The sequence below is a fragment of the Dasypus novemcinctus genome, chromosome 2, assembly GCF_030445035.2.
Source record: "Dasypus novemcinctus isolate mDasNov1 chromosome 2, mDasNov1.1.hap2, whole genome shotgun sequence".
Taxonomy (NCBI): Eukaryota; Metazoa; Chordata; class Mammalia; order Cingulata; family Dasypodidae; genus Dasypus; species Dasypus novemcinctus.
The window spans coordinates 84,565,031-84,591,491 of record NC_080674.1 but is presented as its reverse complement, the minus strand read 5'-3'; the positions used below and the strand labels follow the sequence as shown (position 1 = coordinate 84,591,491).

General features: G+C 37.6%; 1 long non-coding RNA gene across 1 annotated transcript in view; it reads left to right on the top strand.

The window, feature by feature from the left end:
• Positions 1-15,599: 15,599 nt before the first annotated feature.
• Positions 15,600-26,461, top strand: part of LOC131273257 (uncharacterized) — a 28,985-nt gene continuing 18,123 nt past the window's right edge. The window contains exon 1 of the long non-coding RNA XR_009180418.1: positions 15,600-15,779. This is a non-coding gene — a long non-coding RNA (uncharacterized lncRNA). The remainder of the gene's footprint in view (positions 15,780-26,461) is intronic.

Sequence of the window (26,461 nt, the reverse complement as noted above, 5' to 3'; positions counted from 1 at the left end):
GGACTCTGCACTCACTTCACACCGTATGTCACGCATCTCATGCACACATAGTTAACCTCAGACTCATCAGAATTCCTGACCACCAAGGTAATACTTAATAGCCTTTGTTCTTACCTTGGTCCATGCATGGAGTCATCTGGTCAACGAGAGACAGATTTTCCCTTCCCTTTTTCTCATCCACAATCAGCAGATCTAAGCATCTGCTCTCGGGCCTCCTGGCTGCCAGAGGTGAGGCCGTCACCGGTGGAGTCCAAGACCGCTTAAACATGGGGCGCACCTCCCTGTTGTCCACCCTGGGGGTCTGCTATCTGAGGTTTCAGCATCCCAGGCGAGCCCTCAAAGCTGTAAGAAATAAGAAATAAGGCTCACCCGATTGTGGAGAAGAAAAGAATTTATTCTCTATCTTGTAAGAAGGGGCACACAACTAGAAAACGTGGCTGGCGCCCCGAACAAAGAAAAATGACACAATTTATACCTCTAAGCCTAGCACGCAAGCCCTTCCTCTGTTTCTCCATAGATTGGATACTTCAGAAGTTATGACCTATTCGAGAAGATCTAACTTTCCTGCGCAAAGGTTTGTGATCAACTGCTGCCCTCATCACATTCCAACCATTTTAGTTTTTACCTGCTCCCCTTTGCCAAATAAGGAATGGAATTTACTGCTGAATTGGTATTGACTTAGCTCTTTCTTGGGCATCTTTTTTACTGCCTATAGGATTGACTTAAGCTGGTTTCCTTTGTTCCTGCTCCCCTGGGAGTGGGAGACTGAGGCAGTAGGCTGCCAGCTTACGTTAATTAATGTTTTCTTCCTTTATGTGAAAACTAAACTAATCTTCATTTCTTACATGCACATATTATTAATTAGGATTATTTTTGGCTGCAAGTAAAAGAAAACACAACAGAGGCTAAACCAAATAAGGAGCTTACTTTTCTTACCTAACAGTCTGGAGAAGGGCTGGTACCAAATGTCATTAAAAAACCTGTTACTTTTCTGCTCTTCCATCCTTCCTGAGAGGTATTCCCAATCATGGGCCGAAGATGCTGTTGAATAAGTAGCACTGAATTCGAATTCCTGGCAGGATGAAATAGGAAGAGGAAAAGGTAAGATTTCACCCTGTTATCTGTGAATGCAAGTCCTCCCCAGGGTTTTCCACTTACATCTCACTGGAAAGAACTGATCACAGGATCACAGGGCCAGCCTTACCTTTGATGGAAGATTTTTCAGGTCAGCAGTCAAAGAAAGCAGGGGAAAGGGGCTGGAGTGCTACTGAGTGGGCCAATATACATTATTTGCTGAACATGCAACAGGGAAAAGTTCTGATTTAGAGGGGTCTGCAGAGATGCCACCATAGTTCCATTGATGCCACAGGCCAGAATCTAAAGGTGTGCTCTTCTGTGTAACTTTTCTTTTAACACTAGAGAAATTTAGACCTTGAAGGCACTCTTTTGCTGCAGGACCTTGTATTATCCTTCTTGGACAAAATAGATTCAGAGAATTTTGGAACACAAAGATTATTTGGTTGAAAGGCATTTAGTTTTCTCTTTTCATTTAATGATGAGAAAAGTAGATTTCTTTTGGACCAGTCCCTGTTGGACACATCATATTTTTTCTTCTAGCCCTTTATTTATTCTGTGTTAATTCCTATTTTCCTCCTCAGAACTAGGGAAATAGATTTATACCCTACTCCAACAAACCTTACCATATCTATATATTGTCCCACTAAGGCAGGATCTTTCATATTCCAAGATGACAATTAGTAAATTCAGGAGGAGACCACCCATCTCATCCTTGAGCCCAAGATTTGCTTTTGTTTCTAAAAAAGGAGGTCTATTTAAACATTTCAATTAATTACATAAAGGACTAGTCTAAAGATATTCTTAATTACTAATAATCATACTGATGACTTATTGTGGCATCTGTTGGTCTGTACATGGCTTTTGTAAGATGCCAGAGTAGAAAGAACATAGGATCTGGGGTCAAATAGACCTGTGTTTAAACCCTGGCTTTGTTGTTTTGGGCATGATACTGAATCACTCTGTCTTGAGATTACCTGTATCAAAGAGGATTGCTTTGAGGATTAAAGGTAATACATGCAAAATGCCTAGCAAAAAGTGCCTGGCGCATAGTTGACACTCCGCGAGAGGTAGATATGCTTATTTTTATAAGTTCAAAGATTGCATCTCCTCTGGGGCTGAAGCCATACTTAGGAACAGATGATTGCTTCTGTGTTAGAGGAGGGGAAGAATGAGAACTCATGATAGAGGAACCTGCTGCTGTAGTTCCCCAGCTCACCACTTCCCCAGTGCCATGTGATCCTATGGATCTTAGAATTCCTTTCTTAATACTGTCCGTTCAAATGGAAAAAAAAATAGAGCAGTATTTACAACCAGTGCCTTTTCTCCTCTAGGATACTAGAAAAGTTGTATTGTTAACACTTGCTAAGGTTTTAAAGATTCTGAGAAGAAAGATGTTAAACATTAATTATGCATAGTTACAAAATAGTATTCTCTGTGATGGAAACGTTTTAAAAAATGAATTAGAAGGCGAAGGAAATGAGCAGCAGAAAGCTCTGAAACAAGGAAACATTATTCTTTCATAATTTTCCATGAATTTGAATCTCTTGACAGTTTTCCAATTATAGCTTGTAGCTGTGGGCTTCAAAGCAATTCTGCAGTTGAGTTCACCTCAGTCAGTCAGTCAGTCAATAATGTTTATTGAATTCCCTTGAAGAGATGAATACTGAGTTTGGGGCCTATTTTCCTTTTTCTCAGCACATGTGCCTTGATCCAAAGAGTGTGTCATTCCGTGTTAGACCTACAAATGGTCTCTCAGTTTGACTCTTCCCCACAGTGTTTTCCCTGAGACTCTGTGAGGCTTACGCTGCCGTCCTCGCACCTCCCATCCTACATCTCTTCCTGCCTGCACCAGAGGAAAACCCTTTAGGTGAGAAGCTTTCCCAGATTAATACCAGACTTTTAATCTCAGACTACCTCCTACTCAATGCCGTTCAATTTTATTTTATAAATACATGTACTGTTTGAGCTGAACTAAAACCAAACTGTAATCTCCCCACGTTTAAGGCTTAGACTCACTCAGAGGATCACAGGGTATCTGAGTTCAAAGGAAGTTTTCAAGGCTTAGCCCAATCACCTTTTTTTTCAGATTAAGATAAAACAAACCTAAGACCCAGAAAAGGAAAACTACTTGTCATAGTATATTGAAAAGACAGCAGGCTTTGGAGCCTTCTCGGGAAATTGCTAGTTGTTTGGACTTGAGCAGGTCATTTAATTACTCTGAGCCTTAGTTTTCTTTTAATCTGTAAAATGGGGCTCCATAACTTTGTTGTGTGATTGAGATTTTTAGAAATGAATGTCAAGTGCCTGGAATATTCTGGATGCTCAATAAATGGTGATTGTTCTTCTCCAGTTCAAAGCTGATAAATGGCAGAGCAAGAAATAGAACCCAGTATCTCTTGAGTCCAAGTTCACTGTTTACTCCTTCTTTCTGGCAATCCTAATGCTTATTTAAACTGTACTACAATTCCCCAGAGCATTCAAAGGAGCATCACCCACATGAGGGTATTCAACAAACACCTCCTGGGGATGGTTATTTCCCAGAGAGATTAGAATTCTTTTGAGTCAGCCAGGTAGGAGGGATTTTGTTATTGTTTCTTGCCTTGGGGAAAGATTCCATCAGTAAAGTAGCAATAAAAATGCTCCTTCTATTAAGTGGAAATGATTAACACTCCTGTAGTTAGGCAATATTTTCCCAGCCATTTCTGAATCTGGCCTCACACGAACCAAGCTACACAGATGGGGAACCAGAAACCTAAGAAAACAAGCAACAAATTGGTTTGGTGAGTGGATGTGGTTGAAATCTTTCATCTGGTTTGTCTCAACTGGCTGTAGAACTTACATGGATTTTGAGTAAAGTGGAAAGTCCAAGCAAAATGTTATGAATATGAAGCCACAGGTATCAAAGCTTGGAGAATCTGATGAAAAATGAACCAATGTAAACCAAAATATGAGGACATTACACACCTCCTTTCCTGAGAGTCAAATTCTCGTAGGAAGAAACACTTAACTTGTAGGAGAGGAATATGCAGGCGTTCTAATTAATTATTGCCTCAGTGTTTATTTTTCAATGAATCAGTGGCTGGAATGATTAAAGCATATGTGGCTTAGAAACTCAAGGCAGGAAAGAGTAAGCTGGGACTAAAAGCCGATGCTAAATGTGCCCACATTGACTGTCCCTGTGAAACATAGCTTTGCCATGAATAGAAGAGTTTTCTGAAGCATAAGTACTTACACAGTCTGCCAATTTGACCCTCCACATATTTGTGGTGATTGCTTGGAAATGGTAGTTCCAGATGGAAAGTTGGGAAAGGGTGAATAAATCAGTATAGAAAATGATATACATTGCCCATTTTCTTGGTATAGGACCTTTAGTCATAAAGGCATCTAAAATCTACGATATCTTATTTTTGTCTCCGGAGTAAGAGATTTTCCGTCAGAACAAATATCTGAGATAGAGCATATGACTTTTCTTGTTTTTCTCAGACCTGTGGTTGAGACTTTGATAGTGGGTGAGATTGAATAGAATGCAGAAGCACCTATTATAACTTCCAGAATTACAAATGAAACCTTTTTTCTCTCTTACCTTGTAGCTATTCTCTAGCAATCTTCAAAGAGTCTAGCCCTATGGAATCCTTAAGACTGAGTAGGACAACTGGTTTTTTGATTTGGTGATTTAACATAGAAGTTATGAACCTCTCAAAACCCACTAGGGAAACTATGTTTGGAAGCTGCCTTGAAATAAGTCATTTTTCAAAAGCGTTTGTGTGGCTATAAAACTGCAGTTTTTCAGAGGCTAAAAAATAATCTGAAGTTGTTTTTGAAATTTCGAGAATGAAGATCCAAATTGAAAATTTTAGTTGTCCTATTTAATTATAGTAAATATTAATAATTCATAGAACAAGATGGGTGTAGATATAAATTGTAAAATTGATTTGCTTTAATTATAAATACCTGTGAACAGACCATCACATGGATGAATTAAAGCTCTTGTGTTTAGTTTAAGAGTTTAAATATTCACAAGGAAAAAAAGAAGGTAAGGCATTTAAAAGACTAGTTAGAAACAGTATACTAAACTAGTTAATGGGTAATCTTAAATCATTCTCTGTAAAGTAATGCACAATAGCAGATTTGAACTTGAAGGTTTAGTTGAGAGCAAGGAATGAATTAGAGGCTGGGCCACTGATGAGATTCTTGAAAAAGGGGAAAAGGCCTTGGTGAAATGTTTCTTGGGTAATAGTAACTCCTTGAGCTCCTAGTCTTTTCCTCACCCACTGTGAGAAAGGGAGAATGCTGGGAGGGAATTCTCTTTGGACAAAGAAGGTATAAGGATTTTAATTTCTTGGGTTAAACAGGTAACAAATACAGGTAAAGCACTTACCAAAGCAATTATAATAAATACATAAGAAAAAGCCTTTTATGGTTGAAGCAGCATCTTTCATATCAAGCATGGAAGCACTAAAGTGACTCATCAAACTGCCAAACCCTAGTGGACTGACATCAAAACCCTTTTGCGCATGTACACAGGTTCAGTGCAAATGGAAAACTATTTTCATTCAGACCAGATTGCAAATATAAAAACTGAAAGTAGCAATGTTAGTTAATAATTACTGTTACTAAAGCATACTACAGTGGGTACACTGGAAAATGGAGTACTGTAATTGTTGGGGAGCTTTATTTCTCATCCCCAATTCTGGACTTAAAAGAGAGAACAGGGTCACACTTTCTAGATCATTTAAAATAACACTTATGGGAAGCAGATGTAGCTCAACCAGTTGGGTGCCCACCTGCCACATGGGAGGTCCCAGTTCGGGTCCTGGTGTCACGTAAAAGAAGACAAGCAGATGCCGCCCCAGCCATAATGAGCAGATGCCACAAGCCAAGAGGTGCTGCAGCCTGTCTGTAGCGGGTGTGACTCAGGCCATTGGGCACTTACCTCTCATGTGGGAGGTCCCAGGTACGGTTCCTGGTACCTCCTGGAGAAGACAAGCAAACAATGAGCAGACAGACAAGAGAACCATTGGTGGAGGGGAGGGGGGAGATAAATAAAAATAAGTAATAAAGTGAATAATTTTTGAAAAATAGCACTTAAACTGTGCTTTTAAAAAATATTAACATATCTGGACATTCATTTCAAAATGATGGACTCAGCACATGCTTTAGTTTCTCACTTTACATGGCGTTCTGGGACCAGTCGAGAAAGTATTCCAGGTATTTTAAACAAAATGAATTTAATACAGGGGATATGTTACCATATAATGGAAATGCAAAGATGAAAAACAGAAGACAGTGAGACCAAGGACTAACAATAGCAGGAAGCTACTATTAATATTTCTAAACTCTGGTAACAGAGATCAAAAGGTAGGGCTATCCAGCCATGGCTCAAGCTAGGGCCTGTGACCCTAAAAGGAGGGGGTAAGTGGTGCTGAAGCCATGAAGGAAACAGTATTTGGTAGGTTAAATTATGTACCCCAGAAAAACATGTTCTTAATCCTAATCCATTCATGTGGGTATGAACCCATTGTAAATAGGACTTGTTGAAGATTTTATTTTTATCAGGATGGGTCTTACTCCTATTGCTGGAGGCTTTATAGAACAGACCACATAGAAAACGCCTTGAGGAGTAGATGAAGGAAGTCAGTGGAATCCAGGAGAGAAAGGAGAAGACTGCCATGTGCATTGCCATGTGACAGAAATGCCAAGATATTTGTCTTACCGGCAGGACACTAAGACACAAAGCTATTGCTAGAGATGAAAAAAAAAGCAGAGAAAAGGGAGGGGTAATGTCCTGGCTTTCCTCTTTCTACCTTCTGATCTTTGCCAGTGTCTCTCATTGGTCAAACCTACGCAGAAGTAGAAAGGAAACATAGAAGGTGAAGTTCTTGGAAACATAGAGCAGAGAAGGAAAAAGGCAGGGTTGTATCTGAGAACATAGAGCAGAGAAGGAAAAAGGCAGGGTTGTATCTGAGAGAAAAATGACATGCAATCCTCCTTCATGGAATCTCTAAAAATACACATATGGCATGCATAGAGAGAGCCACTCTTGGAAAATAGGACAGAACCCAGAGACCAAACCTGGCTTGAATCTGATGAATCTATGAAAGTTGGAAAGAAGATGGAATCAAACTGAATAGGGAAATTGTAGGCCAGGAGGTGTGCAGGGGAGGAGACCTTGAGAGTAGCACTAATGGTGTGCCAGACAGAGGTGGAGGAAGCTAAGAGTGGCTGGGGCTTGGGCACTGAATAGGATCACTTTTTGGAAAGTCATTAGTAAGGAGCAGAAATGCTCACAACTCTGTGCATTTCCCTAACTTGGACCGCAAAACCTTAAGGAGTCCCCTCCAGTTGGGAACAATGCGAATGGGCACTGTGGTTGAAGGAAGGCTAGTACTCCTGATGGTTGCTGTTGCTTGGATAAAGGAGGCACACCCAATCATGAGAACAGCCACCACCCGCGGCATATCTTACCTTCCTCCCTTTCTCCCTGGAAACAGAATGGCATGCATGCCGCAGAAGCAGCCTTCACTTTCTTCCCAGAAAATTACACAAGGAGATGCAGCAGGTAGTCTACTAAGGACTCTCACTGATAAAGATGAATACATAATCAAAAGATAATGTACACTTACGGAAAGCTAAATCACAAAAGGGAGGCAGTATACTTGATACCAAAGAAAACAGTGAGAGCAATCAGAATAGAATATTGAAGTATGTAAAATTGATATCATACTATTATAAACAAGGAAGGCTATTGTGTCTGTGAAATTAGAATAGGTAGTTATGAAACAAAAATGACAGAGATAGGTTCAAATGAAAGAGAATGGAAAAGAGATTTACTTTATCTAGGGTACACATTTAGTCTATTTTCAATGACTACTCACCTATTAAAAGCAAAAACCTTCAGTTTAGATTTTAAGTCTTGTGTGTGTGTATTTAATGAGACAAACTAAAAATATTTCTGCAGTTAGACACAGGAACCAAATTGAGTAGCCCAACAGGAATTTTTGGTGCAAGCAATGAGAATATGAAACTCCTTACAATTAAAATCTTCCACCTCAGTGTACAATGATATCTGAATGTCACCCTTATGAAAATCACTTTTGTTTTTTAGCACATTTTGCTTTCAGTGCTTTGCTTTACGGTGATTTCACTGAGAAGTGCATATGTGTGTTTCATCAAAGTCAGACCATAGATGAAGTGTCCTGTTCTGCCTTCAATTTCATCTAAGGCTCCCCGTAACATCATGAAAGCTCAGAGATCAGCAGGTGGATTTCTAGGTTATCAGAAAAGCCTTAGAAGTAGATGAATATAAAATCCACAGAGATGTCTCAGAATATGGTAGAATCATTAATGTGGATTTCTTCTTCTCTCAATAACATAAATGTTGATCTACCTCTGTAACAGTTTGAGATTATTTATGAATCCCAAAGGAGAAAGATTATGTTTCTAAATTAATCTATTCTTCTGGGTGTGACACCCTTTGTATAAGATCAGCTGAGATGTCTTTGTTTAAATTACCAGGTAAAATTAGGGTTTTGATTCAACCACATCAGTAAGGCGTGACTCAAGTTGAGTCCCTACCCCCTTGGTGGGCCAGTATAAATGGATACTTACTCAAAAAAGGCACACAGGAAGAGAAAGGGCTCTGTCATTTTTGATCCTGAGGCCCCAGGGAGAGAGGAACCATTTGCCCGATGGTTTGCAGCTGACCTTGGGAAGAGAGCTGAGGCTGATATAGAAAGCTTTACTGACTCAGGTGGAGTTCCCACCCCCTTGGTGGCCTATATAAATGGACATTCACTCAAGAAGACACACAGAAGAGGAGAGAACTTGGTCATTTTGGTCCTGCCATGTGACAGAAAGGAGAAAGCTCAAACAGCTAAAGCCGCTGGAAGCAAAATGAGCCATTTTCCTCGTAGTTTGCAGTCGAAGAGGACAAAGCAGCTTAGCAACTGAAAAGGCCTGAGATACCAGGCAGAGATCAGCCAACATCTTGCTTCAACATGTGGGCACTTTAGTGAGAAGATAACCTTGGTTTGGACTCTTTAGGGCCTTGTAACTGTAAGCTTTACCTCAAACAAATACCCTTTATAAAAGCCAAAAGGTTTCTGGTACTTTGCATCAGTGCCGCTTTGACAGACAAATACAACCTTTTTTTCTCGCTTTCAGTCTAGCAGGAACCATTATAATTCTATAAGAGTAGAGCTTACTGTATTCTGCCAAACTTAAGATGCATACTTTTAGCATCTTTGAAATGAGGAGGCATCTTACAATAGAGCGCATGTGAGCTTAATTAGTAAACTTTTTTCTTAGTGGTACATAAATAATGGTGGATCTTATAGTCAATGGCATTTTAGAGTCAATGAAATTTGTTTTTTGTTTGCAGTTTATTTTCATCAATACATCATACATGTGACTAACTTGATAATTATTCTAGCCATCATCCATTGTTCATGGAATGAGCATGTTTGTTTGTCTGCTGGAATTTTTTTTTTTTAATAGTAAAACTTTCCAGATACATATTTTCAGAATGCTGTAGAGCTGTGCCTCCTAATCTTGCCAAACCAGCAGAATAAACAGGAGATTTTAAAGCAATACAAATCTATCATTGCCTCCTGAGGGTATGGTTCTACATGCATCTGAGCATCCGTGTTCTTAGAAAGCTCCTGGGCTGATTCTGATGATCAGAGAGGTTTCAAAGAACCATGCCAGAGATGAGGAAAACAAATAGGAGTATCTATTTGCTCTATAGAAGCGTGTAAAAAAATACTCTACTATTTAAATACATCTGTCTTAAAAGTAGGGTAAGAAAAGTCTTCTAAAAATTATGTTCTTTTATGTCTTAAAGTTTCTGTTGTTTAATTTTTTAAAAATTTGTTGTTTTTAGTGAATTTCCCTAGGAGTAATAAATCAACTATAAGACCCAAAAAGTATTAAAAATTAATTTTCAGTGACTGTCAAAGTTCAAATAGGATTCTTACCAGGGAAAATGGCATTAATTTCCATTGAGATTTCAGTACACTTCAATTCAGTGCACTTTTTATGTTGCCTCCATGATTTATTGCACTAAACATTATAGAATTGTGTTAGAAACACTGGGTTTATTTTTAAATTTTGGTAGGCTTCATTGCACATGAGGAGACATGATTTAATGGAAAGAGCCAGGAATCACAGGAGAACTGCCATTAACTGTGTGACCTTAGGCAGGTCACTTAATTTTTTTGGTCCTAATTTTCTCCTCTGTAAAATAATTAGATAGGGTTAGATGACCCCTAAGGTTTCTTCCACCACTAACGTTATACAGTTGTTGTGTTTTTTTTGTATAAATGGAGGCAAAGCTATACTATATTTATGGCTTATTGGCAGGAACTAATTAATTTCCAATGTAAAATTGAGGCAAATTTGCTACTGGTGACCTTGAACTGTGATAATTCAGTGCACTTATAAATGGGTCTCAGAAAGAATTTCAAGTGAATTCAACTTTGAGAAAGAAAAGATTAGGAAATTAGAGAAATCTAGAAACTGACCTGAATGAGTTTTTAAAACTGATGTAATCTTCAGGATAGAATTAAACATAGAAGGAATCTTAAGTAACTTAGGAGACTTCCTAGTTAAGTAAACAAGTCTTAAACTTAGAAAGAAAAGTGAGAGTGTTTATATCTGTTTGGATGATATCAATTCTAAGTAATAGAAACCCTACTGGAACAATAAAAGAAATGCGTTGGCATATATACCCTATTAATCCAGCTGTACTGAATGGGCTTCCATCATGGTTTGACTGGGAATCTGGGTTAATATCTTGGCAGTTCACTTGACTCTGCCTCCCTCTATGTATTGGCTTATCTCCCTGCATATATTCCACCAAGCAGAGCTAGAGAGAGAGCTTTTCTTCCCACCGTCATGAATAAAGACCTGAACTTCACTCGGAGCCAACCTGAACCAATCACTGAGGTCAGATCTAGTTTACTGCTCCTTCCTCAACCGTTAGGAATAGCTTAAAGGAATTGTCGTCCATCGGGACCCGCACCTGGACTGAGGTATTGCACAGAAGTTAAAAACACTAACCAAAAAACAGTAAAGGCAAGCCATTGTATGTGAATTTTATCTAACATGCATGAAAATATTAGCAGAGTGGTCGAGTTTGAGTCAGATGCACAGGTTTAAATCATGGTCAGTTCCTAATAGCTATGTAACCTTGTCCTCCATTTATATTATGGCTGCAATAATATCTGTCATAGTGGTTTTATTTTGTGAGAATAACATGAGATAACGTATATAAAATGTTACTCAGAATTAGCAGTAGATGTTTCTTTGATGTCAGACATAGCAATATACTGATGAAACTGTTAAAAGCACGAAAGACAGTCCAGTCATTTTGAAAGAGCTGCAAATTAGGGAAAGAAAAGAAAGGTAATTCTCAGTGACAGTTATGTCAGCAGAAAATGTGAAAACTCAATGTTTAAAAGAAAAATAAAAAAACAAACAACTACACTCAAATAATTACCATGCCGAAAAACAGAAAAGTGGTAGTTTTTTGCAAAATGCCCTGAGAGTCTGTAGCTGGAATATTATGCTTTATTTAGGGCATTTCATACAGTTCAGAGAAGATACTAGTTAATCATATAGAAGTCAGTAATCAACAGCTGAAGACAATTGTTTTTGAGTTATGAGGAAAGACGAAAAATACAATATTTTAATTGATTGCTAGGGAAAGCTTCCTAACTATAAAAGCTGATAATCTGCCTACGAAGGTAGTAGAAGTTTCATCATTTTGGGATCCTAAAAATAAAAATGGATAAATTGTATATCTAATTCATTTAGAACCAGCCAGATATCAGACAGGCACATAATAAATGAGTGCTGGATAAATTATTTTAATTACTACATTTTAATTAATTCACCAATATATTTACAATTACATTTTAATACTATCGCCAAGACACTATTCTAGGAGTTTGAAATGCATTAGTAAGCAGAAGAGACAAAAATGGTTGCCTTTTTGGGGCTTCCATTCATCATTAACTTTCTAAGTAAATAATTTCTTAATGTCAGAGTTCTCTTCTCTTGTTAACACAGATTATCTGAGGGAATCTTAATTTTCTATATGCCAGAAAATCAGGTTCTTTGTCTTAGTGTCAATCCCAGAGTTTAATTAAATAAATACAAATTATGTGAAATATTAGCATTGAAAATATAGAAAAAACTAAAAGTCTGTCAGTTGTCAAAATATCTGCAACAATTTTGACTACTGAAATATGTTAGTATTACACTTTGACATTCTTATACATTTAGTATCTCCATGGCTTTTATTATTGGTTCACTGAAATACAATGTTTCTTCATTCATAATGGATTGGGCAGTGGATCTTTACTCCAGGTCTCATCCCCTGCACAGAACCTTGCAAAAGATAGGCGACAGTACATTTACCTGGAATAAAATGAAGCCTATCACAATGTCATGGGTTAAAAATATTATTTGCCCATTATCTGTGATGGAATTCCTCTTAGCAAGAAAATTGTTCTTGCTAAACTACACTTCGATAACTTGGAAGTAAAAAGTTCATTCCAAGGGTTGCAAGTCAGGATTGCGTGTTACTTGGAGAGGATGGAACAAGGAAAGGTGGGTAGGCAGGTCTAGAAAAATGGCAGAACGCAGTGCAAAATGTGATGTGACCTCTTCCCACGACCTTGTGAAACTCTGGGAAAGTTTTAGAAGGCATAAAACTGTTGGTTAGAATTGATCTTCTATGGAATCAGCTGAGAGACTCAATTTTGTGTCTTGATTAGCAGGAGCTAGAAACAAGGCAGCATGTACAGACTGAGCAAAATTAGACTACAAATTGTCAGGAATTGGTGGATTATGAAAACCAGGAGTTAATGCTAAGTTTACCTAAAACTTAGTTTGGAAGTGTGTAGGTGAAAAGACAACCCGTTTATTGGTTAAAAATTGCATGTGGAAAGGTGAGAAGGCATTCAGTTGGTAACTGGGTTACAATAAAAATGAACACACTTACCAATGCACCTCTTCTTCTCTGATTGGCAAAACTATCCTTCAGTAATTCAGTCAACTGTGCCTTTAGGTCTTTAGGCTAAGCACTGAAATTGATGTTTGAGATGTGGTGATGGATATACACTGACATGGTTTCGTGCTGATAGATAACAGCAACTGGCATTTACAGAGCACTTACTGCACATCCTGTGTGTTATCACTTACATGCAGTATCTTTTTTAAATCCTTACATCAACCTCGTGTTGTAGGCACTGCTCTTATTCTCATTTTACTGATGAGGAAGCCAAGACTTAAAAGGATAAAGGTGAATTAGCTTTCCCAAGTAGTGAAGTAGGCATATTTTTGGGTTTTTTGAGATGAGGATTTGAAACCTGGTGGTCAGACTACAAAGCCTGCATTCTTAGATGTCATGCTTTATTAATTGCTTATTCCTGAATGCCCAATGTTTCATATTAAGACAGAGAGAGCGCCATATGTTGGGGAATGTATTTAGTTTCTGGATCAGAGAAATATTATCTGGATCCAGATAGTGGATTCCAACCACAGGCTCGAGTGTCATGTAATTTTTTCAAAGATGACATGAGTCCATGTGTGTCCTAAATACTTTCCGTAGTCTGAATAATAATATAGGTAGTGAAATTAATCTTAGTTATCCAACACCAAGCATCCAACATACCAGGCTAACAGGAAGTCCTTTCACAGTCACTCCTGGATTTCCTCTCCCAGGGTGGTATCAGAGTCCTCAGGTTTTGTGCTCCTGTGATGCTTTCATATTCAGCTGCTCTGTGGCTCCTGGGCTGAGTGGATTCCTCTTCATGGACCTGCCAGACTGTGGTCTTCACCAGCTTCTGCTTTCATTCCTGTAAAAATTCCTGAGACCTGATGTTTTGAATATTTTTGTTTTTATCTGCCTAATCCTTATTTGGTAACAGCACCTCCATTTCTTTTGGCAACATACCTCTTCCCTATCCTTAGTTCATGTAGCTTATATGGGAGTGATACTTCCATAAGTGGACACATAACTGAATCCTGGCCAGTGAGAGCATTGCATCCCTTTGACCACAATGATGGGTTAAGAAATGGACAGGAGACCCAAGCTAGGCGAGTAGAACCCAAGCATGGCGAGTAGGACCCAAGCATGACGTGGAGATAGACCCAAGCTAGGCGAGTAGGACCCAAGCATGACATGGAGATAGAGGCTGTCCCTCTGCTGGGATTGATAGGCCTAGAATTGAGAGCCAGAGAGAGAAGCTGCATGAAAATGAGACCAGCCAAAGGAAAGCACAGCACAGACAAGGACAGGGACAGATAACATCATTTGAGCTTTGGCTCTAGCTGTGCTTGGACTGTCCAAGTGAGTCAATAAATAAGCTTTTGTGGTGATTCCACTTTGCATTGCAATTGAAAGAGTCTTCACTGATAGGGTCTTTACTGATACACTGAGCTCTATTCTTGGAATGCAAGGGAGGAAAATATTAAAAAGTCAACAAAACATGTATGAAAATCTAAGAAATGATCCTTCCACCTACATCTTGCACACACAGCGTAAGATCGTTAAGTGAGAGATGTCAGACTGATGAGAGGTGTGCAGTCTGATTTAAAACCAAACCCTGAACCCTTCTAAAGAACAATAAACATATTTTACAAAAACCAGAAAGATTGTTTATTCAGACTATGTGGAAATAGCTTGTTCCAAATTAATGATATTTCCAGAGTTGAGATAAATAAATTCAAAAAGAGCAAATTAATAATAACCAACATGATTCTTTCCCCACATTTCAGGGTGTATTCTTTTGGATTTTCTTTCTGTTATATATATTAAGAAATGAGATGGAAAATAAACAGACATTTTAACCACTGCTATTAAGTATTTAAAACATGTATTGCTTGCCAAAATATGCAAATAACAAGGCTGCTGTGTGGGCATTTCAGTTGTTCGAGTCATATCACCTTGTTAATGTTATGCATTCGCTCCTGCAGTGTGAAGCCTTCATTCATGGCATGCATTATAATAAGTTGTCCTTCAACTATTACATTGGTATAATTTTTAAAAAGTGTTGGATATATAGAAAAATTGAAAAATTCCATTTTTGTGCTTTCATCGTTTAGATGCCAGAGAAATGACATATATTTTCAAATATATGTGATGCTGTAATTTTTTAAAAATAAAAATATTTATTTCAAAGATGTAATGAATTCATAATAACTCTCTGACATTGCCTTAATCAACAACTATTATGGAGATTGTTCTCCTGATTTTTTTTTTTTTCTTTACTTTTTGGATAGAAAGAGATCCTCAGTCTGGAGGAAATGGAAACCACTGATGGAAGGATTTTGTGCACTTTAACACAATGGTGCTCTGTGTGGTAAACTACAGAGACACCCAATGCCAGCAATATTCACCCATGGCCAAATCCTTCAAAGTCATGCCTTTGGAGACACAAGTTAGGTCTTGTGTTTTAAGGCCATTTGTTGAGGAATTTCCCTTCTTATGCTAAACTTTTTCTTCACACTTACAGCCCTTCAAAAATGAAAACACTTCTGGTTCGTATCAGAGAAAATCAAATAACTTCAGTTAAGCTCATTAAATGTTCAGATTCCAGATGACAGCATGAAAGTTGACACATTCACTAACATGAACAAATGAAAAAAAAAAAATCCAACTGTCACCTTCTGAGGAGACTACCTATGATTCAGAGGTAAGTAATTTTAAGATTAAGTTTTGTCAGTTTCCCTTCACACCTCTCTTTAGAGGGGAAAATTAATCCTCAGCTGATATCCCACATATATCCAGTAAGCACCAATACATTTTAATCCAGGGACAATGAAAGCTGCTTTAGTGTGCAGTTTTCCTGTCTTGATCTATTTGCGCTAAGCCCCCAGGGAGACGTTTCTGTACCACTGTTACCTCCACCTGCAGGTAACCACTTTGGTTGCAATCCTGTCTTCAATGTGGTGTCACAAATTTGCCAACTCTTCTGTTTTCAGCCCAGATAAATGTGTTTTAGTTCTCTTATATTTATAAGAGAAAAACATGCCCTTTGTAAAAACATCTAAAAGTTTTTCAGTGAACATATAAAAATATTTTTTAAAGTAGAATTTTCTGAAATCCCAACATGCAATGACAACCACTATTATGTTGGTGTATGTCCTTCGAAACATCTTTATTGCATACATACATCCACACATTTGCAACAAGCGCTTTTAAGATGAAAACTAAAAATCTTGAAAAATCATTTTCCTATGATATTCCAAATCATCTCCCCACTAACAATTGAGGATGATCAATTCACCGAGCAACTGGGATTTTACTTTGTAAACTATGCTCAGAAAAATACACAGAGATACTTACTATGATTTGTGTTCCTCAGCTTGAGGCTATGGGAGGTGCCAGTTAGAAGCTCTTATTCTCCGCTTCATCAACCCGAAAGAAGCTGCGGCATTGCTCATGCGCTTTCATGCTATTCCGTAGCATAATGAAAACAAGTATATGTCATCATCTTCATCCATCCCCTCTTCCTCATATTCCACATCCAAATGTCTACAAAATTCTGATAATTCACCTATGGATAGCTTCAGTTCTGGACTCTCCTTTATGTCCTCAACTCAACTGCTTTGGCCAGTTATTAGTTTTAAGTTTGTAGCATTTTGGCTGCTTACTATTCTTTAAGCTGGGGTGGGGTGTGGAGTAAAAGAGAGGTCTTCCTGGGCTCTATTTCATTTATTTTTTGCAAAGTCAGGAGACCAGGGAATGGGAGAACCAGAGCCCAAAGTGATCTTGTGACCCCAGATTTTTTGCATCCTAAGTACACAGTAGTTACCTCTCATTCATTATGAACATGCTTATCATTGAACTTAGGGGGTAGACTTACTACAAACAAATAATTAGTGCCATTCTCAAAATGGCACATCTATAGAGACTTATTTATTGATTTATCTACAAGTTCTCTGACCACTCCACTAAACCGTGAATTCCTTTTTCATATTTGAATCATTAATACATAATGATTAGAGACATTAAAAAATATTAGTTTGAGTGAATTGAATTTAAAAATTTATCTTTTCTTTTCCTTAGAGACAAAACTGTTTAGTTTCTTGGCTGTTGGAACAAATACCATGCAATAGGTTGGCTTAGACAATGGGAATTTATTGGTTCATGGTTTTGAGGTTAGAAGTTCAAAATCAAGGCATCATTAAGGCAGTGCTTTCTCCTTGAAGACTGTGGCATTCTGGAACTTGTTGCTGGTGACCCTTGGTGACTGGCTTTTCTGTCCCACAGCAGTGCACATGGCGGCCTCTCCTGGCTTCTCTGGATTGCGTTGACTTCTGGCTTCTTCCTGTGGTTTTCTCTCTTTGTGGCCTTCCCTATAAGGGAAGTAATATGACTAAGACCCATCCTGATTTGATTGGACAACACCTTAACCGAAGTAACTTCATCAAAATGTTCTATTTACAATGAGTTCACACCCACAGGAACGGATTAAGATAAAGAACACGTTTTTCTGGGATATTTAACTCCAAGCTACCACAAAGACATTAGTCTTTGCTTGCCATTTAACTGTTAATTATTAATGGCAATTATTAACAGCAAAGTTTAAATAATCCACTTCACCTCATGTGTCTAGTATCTAACAGTATACAACTATAATTGTTAGTAAATCCCAGAATTCATGTGCTTCTAGTCAATGACATAAAATAATACCTTCCTTCATTTAAAAATTTTCCCTAAAGCATTTTTCACCACAGAAAACTCAAATCATCATCTTTCATGAAGCACCTTATACTAAGAAATACAAGGGAACTAAATAATTTGGAAACAGTTGTCACATTTCTCATGATAGCGGGTTTGGATCTGTCTGTAAGTGGACACTTGAGATCAGGGGTGATATTCAAAATGTTTAATGGTCAGTTTACTGTGGTCACTGACCATTCAGAAGAGACTCTAGCTAGAAAGCTGGAGGAGAGTCCTGGACTCATTCAGATGCTGGATCATGGGAAGGTCCCAGGAAGGAGGCTGTGGCAGCTGGGATGATGGGGCTATTGGATGGAGGTTTGGGTAGTAGCTCTTTACATGTATAGGGATGTGGGAACCCTGCCTTAATCAGGTATATCAAACCGTGTTTCTAGAAATTTTGGAATAGATTTTATTTGGGAATATTTTCATGGATTGTCCACATGAAAAGAACATTGGAGTAGAAATTGAGGTATCTAGGTGCTAGACTTAAATTTATCATTTTTTTGTTACATAGACTTGGACAACGAAATCACTTTGAGCATCAATCTCTCCATCTGGAAAATGGTGATTTACCCTGTCTGTCTTACAAGGTTATTGTGAAGATTAGAAAGGGTGATTTCTTTGAAAGTGTTTTGAAAACTTGATAAACACTATAGAAATTTAATATAATATCATTATGGCACCCAAGTTCTCAAATGTAACTATATATTTTTAAATTTAAGAACCTATAAGATCTCCCAAGATAATATGATTATTTCTTTTCTTTCTCTTATGGATAGAAACATTTACCATTGAGACAAGCTCATTCAAAATATTTTACATTCTTACAGTGAATTGCTTTTGGCGGTATAATTTCTTTCTTGGAATCTTGGTTTATAGTATTTGGTTGCTCAGTCATTAAAATATATTACCTCTCAAGCATGTAATATATACTTCTACACTAAGCTACTCTTAGATGATGAAATATTTCAAATGTGTGCAGTGACATACACTCGCACTAACTTGGCAAAGGATTGTAGAATGAACAGATAGAAGACACACCTGATACTAGTTGAAAACATGAAGATATTTGGGATTTCCTAAGTTTTAATGAAAAGGATATGGGTTTTCATATGTGAATTTATCCTTTTATAGTCAATCATTATTAAGTTCCTGGGAACTTTGACCAAGAGAATTTTACTCATTTTTTCGCATGGATATGTAGGATGATTATTTCTTTAAGTGTATATTTTAAAAAATCCTTATATTGTTAAAGAATTTTCTTCTAACAAAACAGTAATAAACAGCATTTTAAACAAGGTAACTATAGATGCTTTGTTATGTTAGAAATAATTACCCACCTTTGCCAAGGAAAGTGTATTTTCAAATGTCTTTATGGGCTAATTTTATGTTATACATGTCAACAGAAAGCAAGAAAGCTTGTGGGCTTCTTCCATTTCTTTGAAGACCCACAGCATATCACTCTTTCTTTGACATGTAGTTATTATGCTGTTTATGAAAGTCAACTCTAGCTCTATCGGTGGAGTCCAAGAGATTTCATAGTAAGGTATAAAAGCTTCTTCCTTAGGAAATTACCTCAAAAGCATGCAATTTACTAACCCCTAGAGACATTTCATTCTGTAAATAGCTTCCAGAGAGCTCTCTTTATGTTAATTACAACTGAATATGGATTTAAACATATCTGGAAAATATTGCTAAATTACTCCAAAACTTTTCTTTTTACAAAAACACATATATTTGGTCAATTTACAACATTTTTACAATATACAGTACTATAATAAAAATTATCTTCAAATTCCAAATCTAGTGGAACCCACATCATATTAATGATGCCAGTTGAGAACAATGGGCAAGTCGCTTTACATATGCCTTTGCAAGATCCATTTATGAATTTCATGTATAGCTTTATTATACTGGAACAAAATAAGAACCCAAGGTTTACATATTTTTGGCTTCCACTTGTCAAAGTTTTGTCAGCAGAAACTTTGACCTACTATCAGTCTATGACACTGATAACTCCTTTTCCAATCTCTTATTCTTAGAAATGTTCACAAACACCCTGACTGAACCAAAGCTGATCATAATGTTAATAAAAGAGGCATCCATCCACGTTGACAGCTCAGTCTTCATCTTTGAACCAGAACCTGTGGGTTAACTGCAAATAATAAGACAGGAACTACTTTCTTTTTGGCCTCCTAACCCTTATTTTAGACGGCAAGAAAACAAATATATAATCCTAAAGACAGAGCTCATTCCAAAGAATGCCCAATTCCTGATGACAACTGAAGAGTTGGGGTGACAGGCTCTCCTGCTAGAGCCAGGCAGTTTACTGTTTTGTTAATCTTTTGTTCAACCTTTCTTCGGCTGTTTTTTTTTTTTTTTTGTCCTTGCAGTGCAGATGTTGAAAGTGCTTTCAGGTCAGATGCAAATACAGATGCATTATCACTTGACAGGCCTGTCAGTGTTCTGCTGTTTAAAACACATTTTTGGCACTCATAATCATCTCTTTTCACCTTAAATTGTGACGTTACTGGCCTTTCTGGGGAGGCCTGATGCAGTGAAGTCTGAAGTTCCTGCCTCAAGCTTAGAGTATGGAGTATCTGCAACAAAAGGTACTAAAATCTACTGCAAAACAGATGATTTTCATTCAGGAAATATTCCCAGAAAGAACAAATATTTATAAAGACCATACTGAAGTAAACTTAGTGTTTCTCAAGCTACGTTGTGCTTATCTCTGTCTCAAAACAGTTTTGTGGATCTAAAACAGGTCTGTAATACAATAAATCTCTGCAAAACTGCACTGTTTAAGAAGACCCTGTCATGATGGAAGTAGGTGAAGATGATTTATATTTATGACTCAGAACCATCTTTTATTTTATATATATATTTGAAGATGGGAGAAAAGCTGGGACTATTTCTATTCTGCATAATAATTCAGTAATGATACAAGTAGCTAGAAGACAACTATTCACATAAGCCTTTCCCTGTTCTTTTCTTCTTTCCTATCTTGCAAATACTTACTTTGACTAATTGGCAAAATACTCTGACTTCATTCAGGATAATAAGGCTGAACGGACGGTGCCACCCAGGTGGTTCCTAATAACAAAACGGTTTAGTGTTTGTTTCGTTTTTCCTTTTAGTACTTCTCTTTTGCACAGTATGTAAATTAGGCAGCAGTTCTATAATTTGAGCTGTGAACTGTTAGTTTTGAATAATAGTTGCTAGGTATTCACAAGATCAATTGGATTTATAAGCTTTCACTGTATTTTCCAAGTATCCTAGTATTTGGAATAAGATTTGACAATCTGGCTAAGAGTGAGTAACCTGAGGCTCCGCTGGACCAAGTGACTTTGTCAAAGAGGCAAAGTGAAATTGCCCAAAGTAATTTCCTCCAGACATTTATAAAATCCAAACCTGATTCTTGTCAAATGGTTAGTGTCTGAGGTTACTTTTGTGTTAAGGTATATATTAACACCGACAGGAAAGAAAGAATTCAAACTTTTATCTGTATAAATCAGTGGTTCTCAAAATGTTATGCCTGGACCAGTAGCCTCAACTTCACCTGAGAACATGTTAGAAATGCAAATCCAGACCTATTGAAACAAACAATCTGTGTTTTAACAAACCCTCCAGGTGACCCTCATGCTGACAGAGTTTGAGAATTAATTTTAAAAATTATAAATTATATATATAAATTTAATTGTATTTTATGGTATAAATTTTATGTATTTTAATGGTATAAATTAATTTTAAAAATTTTATCAGTGAAGTTTCAAGCATATGAGTATTTTTATGCTACAGAATCATAAATCTGAATAACTTATGCTCAGTTACTTTTTTACAGTCTTAATTTGGGAATGATGAAGCTATGAAGTCAAATTTTAAAAGTAAAGATTTAAGAGGGCTGTTGATCTAAGGAAGACTTTTTTTTTTTTAAATGAGGTTTCTATTCCATCAACCTTCCTTTTCACTTGATTTCATTTCACTTAAGGAAATATAAAAGTGATTCTAACTGGCTGAAAACAATGTTAATCATGTATATAATAAATATTTAGATTCCTATTTTAGTTTATTTTTCTTTTGGTACAGCTGCCTAGTCTCTGTGTTTGTGGTTTGCTATTGTCAACCACCTGCCAAATTATATAATCTAAAGTGAAAGGAGACTTCACCTTCACAGAGAAATATCTGCTAGAAATCAGTAGTTCTAGAAAAGACACTCACTTTCTGGAAAGTTCCTAGAATTTGATATGCGAAGGGAGCAAACGAACTAGAAAGGATGCAGACCCTTCTTGAAGTAATACTCATATACTCACAAGTGGTGAAAGGCTGGTTAATGTTTTACAGGTGAAAGACATCCATGGTGTTATAGGTCACAGAGAATTGTGTGTGTGTGATTTAGAATTCTAAGAAGAATGGGGGAGCCAATTAGACAAAGAAGAGAAATTTTAAAATGTGAATTTCAACAAGCTTAAGCATTTCAAAGTAAAAGGTCAATGGGAATGAAGGAGGAAGCAATCCGGAGAATTAGGCATTTCCTAAAAGAAACAATGGACTCCATTCTCCTCTTTACCACTGGAGGCAGATTAGTTACGTGCTCCTCACATTCAGAAGGTGGCCAGCAAATCAGTTCCCTCAGTTTGTGGCCACAGCATACCCTCTCCCTAATTTGGTATAAAGAACCATAAGCCAAGAATTAGAAAAGTCAAGTCTTATTCTCTGCTCTCTACTTCTGGCTTCGAGACATTGAGAAAATCATCCAATGTCCATACTCATGAATTTCAATATGTTTTCTTATTTGTCAAAGTAAGGGATTATACACGAAAGAGCCTCTGGAAATGTGCAGCTTAACTATTCTCTGCTTTTCTCTTTACCATTGCCAAGTTATTAGATTAAAAATTGTAGATGACTTCCTAGACTAAATATAATGTGTTCTTTTTCTTTTGGATAAAGACGATGATTTTGGCTATTTATCAGGAAACATGTTTTCTGGGTACTGCTTCCAGTATTGGTGGATAGATTTATATTAAGCCACCCACCCTTTCGCTCTGTTCTCCTTGTGACCAATAGCTCATATTGATGGGCTAGGATTAAATGTTGAACCTTCACTTATGAATCAGAGGAAAATCCTCATTTTAAGTTCACTTTTATGACTTTGACCTCATTAGTGCTGAACTTCAACCCCTAACCAGCTGAGCTAACCAGTCACAAATATTTATCAGCCTAGGAAAAAAGAAAGTTCTTTGCTTGTTCAGTCTAGTTGCATTTACCAAACACATGAATTTGAACAGGCCACTTGAACTCTGGTTCCTCAAGTGTAAAATTTCGCTATGATTTTACTTGTAGGGCACCTGGGAGTGCTTTGTGATAATACTTTTAAACCATATGGTTACCTTCCAGTCCTTAGCAAGTGCTCAATAATTGATAGTTGAAGTAGTGATGGAGAGTTCATTGAAACAATGGAGACTTCTGTTTGATGTAGAGGAAGCTTCAAATAGCAATACAGATCATATTAAAATACAGGTATCCTTCATGTTTGCAAATGAAAGAAATGAACTTAGAGGGAGATTGACACTCCCCTTTCCCTTCCTTGCCCCATATGTCAGTGATTGCAAACCAGTCAGAATGCAAATGAAAGATGTTTTAATATGACCAGGAATCACAATATCATTATTTCTACCCCCTATTGATTTTCCCAAATATAAACAAATCTCAATCTGTGAATGTAGGTAACACCTATTGAGAAGGTATCTACATCATGTAAAATAAGAAACAAAATAATTTTTTAAAACCTGCTTTAATTTGAGGGACGACTATCTCCTCCTCCTTTTCCCCATTTCCTTCTTCAGAATGGCCATCACACGGTGATGGATAAGGAGGAATTAATGCAAGAGTGTTTTCTCCACAGGCAGAAGGAAAAGCTGGATAAAAGGATCTCCACCCACATTTAAAGTTTACATCTGCAAAACAAGTTCTTTGAACAGTGTTATTTGTTAATGTACAATAAGCACCATCTTGCCATGTTTGCACTGAAAAGAGAAACTTTGCATGGCTGAAAGAAACTGTGGACTTAAGTCATCTTCTTTCTGTTTTCTTATTTGGGCAGCAATTACCATACAACAACTTTCATTTTCCATTTACTGTTGGATGTGAGATGCTTTCTTTTTATAAACCTGCAGGACCGTGAAAGCAAATATGTTCAAAGTTTCTGGGTTCCTTGTAAGTCCAGCCTTTTTGGAACCTATGGGAAATCATGGTCTCCACAATGCAACTGTGGCAGTTTGAAATTCTTTTATGAATCCTCAAAAGAGAAAGATTATGTTTTTTAATCCATTCCTGTGGATGTGAGACCCTTTCAATTAACTATGTCAAGGAGGCATGACGCAGGTTGAGGCTCTGCTCTCTTGCTGGGTCTGATATAAATGGAGACATACACAGGAAAAGGGAGATCTGCCATATTTAATCTGGACTGCAGGAAAAGGAGAAGCCCAGGGGACGATAGAGAACTTGGCAGGGATTGGCAGCCATCTTGAGCTGCTATGTGGCCAGACAACAGCTGATTTGGTAATAAAGCACCTCTGATAGTGCCTTGATTCAGACATTTCACAGCATCAGAACTGTAAGCTTTTGCCCTAATAAATTTCCTTTTATAAAAGCCAACCCATTTCTGGTACTTTGCATTGGCAGCTCTTTGGCAAATTTAAACAGCAACTTTTGAGCAAATTAACATATGAAGGTGACAGGGTGAAAAATTATGTTCTCGGTATACTAGAGCAATTGAAAAATATTTTCTTTCTTTTGCTTGGAAATAATTTCTCTTTAAGCCCAGCATATTAATTTAAAATCCTCCACATCATTTGATTTAAAGGAAAACTTAGTGTTATAATCATTTGTAACCAATTGTTGACTAATATATTGCAAGACATTTTTGGTTGTTCAAGGGCCTGTGGCATAGTGACTGTTGGTTGGAGGAGTTAGGACTCTTCTTTCTCCCCCCACAATCTATCCATTTGCATTCAGCTCCTGCATATTGCTATAGGAACCTCCTGGAGAAACTAGGAATGGAGCTTTGATTTTACTCCTCCTATTTTGAGGTCCAAAGTATGGACCGAGTGTGATGGTGAGGCTTTTCTGTTTTGGTGTCAGCTTTCCAAGAATGGACAAGGGGCCAAAGACAATAAGCTCATCCTAAGAGCTGACATTGGCATATTGGGTAGCAAGAAAGCTTAGCTGGCTAAGGGCGTGTGCCAGCCCACTGCTGACCCTGGAACCTGTTCACATCAGGTCACAATTTGATGTTGTGAACCTGCCTTGGGAGAAATATTTCATGTCTGTGATTTGAACAAGCTGCACTATTAAAGAGCTGTAACATTTGTGGTCCAGACAGCGGCATGGGAGCCTTTCCCTAGGTTATCTGCCCACTTACTCCCATCTCCACCATCATTACTCTTGTGGAGCATGTGCCCATCATCCCTTTTTGTTTGTTTACCTGCAATAACCTCCATATTATTTTTCCTGTTTCCACTCCTTTCCCTGCTAAAATCCATTCCCTTTTAGCAATGAGAGTGATTTTTTAAAATAACATGGATCAGATTATTTTTTTCCTGTTTAAAACATTTTGAAAGTTTTCTGTTTTACATATAATTAAGTTCCAAGCCCTTTCTATGGCCTACACATCCTACATAGTTTGATTTCTGCTTTAGTTTCTACCTCTTTTTCCCTACTGTGCTCCAGAAACACTGTCTTCCTCTCAGTTTCTTGAGCAGTCCATGCTCATTCCCACTCTAGGGTTTGAGCTCACTAGTTCCCTCTACTTTGAATGTGCTTTCCACAGATTTTGTATGGTTGAATATGTCTAAGCTCAAATGTTACCTGTCCATCCTTTCCCTGATATTCCCACCTAAGGTGTCTCCCTTCCCCTTTAACTGCTTCGTTTGCAATGATTAGAATCTGAAATTTTCCTAAAATTTGTTTACACCTTGACACTTTCCCTACTAGTGAAACCTCTGTGAAGCCTGGGACCCTGGCACTCTTGTTTATCACTCAGTCCCCAATATCTAAACTTTGCCAGGCATATAGTAATACTCCATAAACATTTGTTAATGTTGAATCATCAGAAATCATATCTCCCATTTATTTAAGAGACTATTAGGGATCAGGCAGAGTTCCGGATGCATAATATAATGGGCTTCTTGAATTCTTTCCCAAACCCTGCAACATAAACATTACCATCTTCAGGTAGAATTTAAGATTCAAAAAGCTGAATGACTTGCCCAGATCTGAGTTTTGATTCTCTATGTGGCTCCAAATGTCATGCTTTTCCAGGACACTATTTATGCATTCTCCTTCAGGCATACAGCCATTTAGTAATTATTTATTAAAAATTTTTTGCAGGGAAGTGGATGTGGCTCAAGCGATTAGGCTCCTGTCTACCATATAGGAGGTCCAGGGTTTGATTCCCAGGACCTCCTGGTGAAGGCAAGTTGGCCTGCATGGCAAGCTGGCTGGAGCAGAGAGCTAGCCCATGCAGGAGTGCTGGCCCACACAGAGAGCTGGTGCAGCAAGATGACGCAACAAAAAATACATAGAGGAGAGATAATAAGAGATGCAGCAGGCCAGGGAGCTGAGGTGGCCAAGTGATTGAGTGCT